This window comes from Aplidium turbinatum, chromosome 9 (genome assembly GCF_918807975.1).
Source record: "Aplidium turbinatum chromosome 9, kaAplTurb1.1, whole genome shotgun sequence".
In the NCBI taxonomy this organism is placed as follows: domain Eukaryota; kingdom Metazoa; phylum Chordata; class Ascidiacea; order Aplousobranchia; family Polyclinidae; genus Aplidium; species Aplidium turbinatum.
The window spans coordinates 22,047,324-22,049,342 of NC_137480.1; the positions used below are offsets into that span (position 1 = coordinate 22,047,324).

The 2,019-nt window shown below is 39.1% G+C and overlaps 1 pseudogene; it reads right to left on the reverse strand.

Moving 5' to 3' along the window:
• Nucleotides 1-231: 231 nt before the first annotated feature.
• On the reverse strand, nt 232-1,382 carry LOC145776799 (uncharacterized; annotated as a pseudogene).
• Between the last annotated feature and the right edge of the window lie 637 nt (nt 1,383-2,019).

Sequence of the window (2,019 nt, forward strand, 5' to 3'; positions counted from 1 at the left end):
GGAAAAGGGAAGATGCGGCAAAACGAGCTAGCGTTATAACATGCATTATAAAACAGCTTTAGGTCAGAATAAATAATTATAAAAACACATGGCCGCATCACCAGCAATGGTGCAAGGCCAGCTACGTTATGTGAGGAGGAACGCTGCTGCGGTAGTATAAAAAAAGAGAAAGCCGGTAGGCAAAGAAAACCTCCCGAAGAGATTTTGCTAAGAAAGAAAGTAATCACAAAATCAACTAACAATAGGTTTACGAAAGTTACACAGCATAAAACATACAAACACGATAAGTGATGCCATTGGGACATACTGGTAAGGCAGTGGGTTAGTCAAAATTTTATATGTCTTGCTCAGTCCAATAACACGCTCGACATGTATGCGTGATGATGCAATGCGTCTATCCGAGACAACCACATCTGCATCAAGTTGGTGCTTCCCTTTCAGCATGGTAGGCGTGTTGACTGCAACATCATAAGGTGCGAAACGATCCTGCACAAGAATACCTCTGTCAGCCATGATGCTATCCCCTTGTGAAAAGTGTTCATTAGCTTGTTTGTAGAGAGCACTTTGCTCGATAAGTTGGCGATCACTTGAACATCCACCTGTTGATGGGCCTACGTACGATACCAGCCCATTGGGGTGATGCCAATCATAATTTTTAGTGTGTTCTTATTCTTGTAAGTGGAGAACGTCATGCTTTGACCATCAACTTTTCTTGGCTTATTGATTGGTATTTCAGTTGCATCTAAAATGACACGTGTTGTAGGGAATGAATTTTGAAATTGTGTGGGCATGTGTTCATCCACAACAGCTCGAGATGGCCAAATATTAAGTTCCTTCAGCTGAAAATACATAAAGTTGATCCATACCCTGAAAATTAATGAAACTGTGCTTTCACTAATGTGAAAGAGAAAACTCAGCTCTTTAGTTTCCTTTGATTGTCTTAGCTTCATTAGAGTAAGAAAGAGCTGGTTTGGTGGGTCAAGTTTGCTGCTGGTATAGTTCAAGTCATATGCAGCTGGCCCCAAGCAACGCAAGAATAACATAAAGTTATCATAATCATCGAAACCAGTGTAGTAGTTTATGACTTGCTTATTTTCATTGTAATGTTCAATTTTCATTCCAGTTAAAGCGCTTCCTCCGATATTGTCGTTGCTATCCAGGCTGCACTGAATTGCAACTGAAGTCGCTTTCCTTCTCTTGCAATGAGGTTCCGTTGTACATTCAGCATGATCAACAACCTCTTCTTCATGCTGCCAATCTTCAATGTTACAAAGCTTTTCTAATCTTCGTTTCAAACACGCTCCTCTTCCTGAGGTAGCAAGTGTTGGTTTGAAAGTGAACACTGATGGCACACTGTTTGCTTTCAAGCAATGTGTTGTCATGCAATGTGTTCGAAATCGCCTGTTTACTTATTTGCTTTTATAGCCACAGCAACGTTAAATCAAGCCTACAATGTATCAAGCTTTGTAATATGCACCTTCTTACCCTCACATCAACACAAAACTGCACTCCCATCCCACCCATATCAGCTGTAGGCCTACGCGCGTTACGCAAAGCGTGCTAAAGCTTGAAGCAATCACTGCGAGCGTGTTGCTAGAACCCAGTTGTAGCGCCACCGAGTGGATCGCACATCCGCTTTAGTTTGCACTTCTAAACGCAATTTTTCTATTATGCAAAGGCCACAAGCGGTATCTAACAAACAGTAATTAACAGATTTACCAATAAGTTTGAAAACTATGATACATTATAAGTTATATAATCATTTTAAACAATAAATACTATTAATATCACACAAAGTGTTCAATGTCAAGCAAATAGCCAAGCAGAGCGAATTACATCAAATGTAGTTACTATTCACTCAAATCTCTACAGCCTGTTTCATGAAACAGAGAAAATAACTACTATAGAATAGTTTTAGAAAATAGTAACTACATTCGATATAATCATTTTAATATACCATTTAATACAAGAAAAAATTCAATGCGTTAGGGCACCAAAATAACTTGACTACCTATTTTT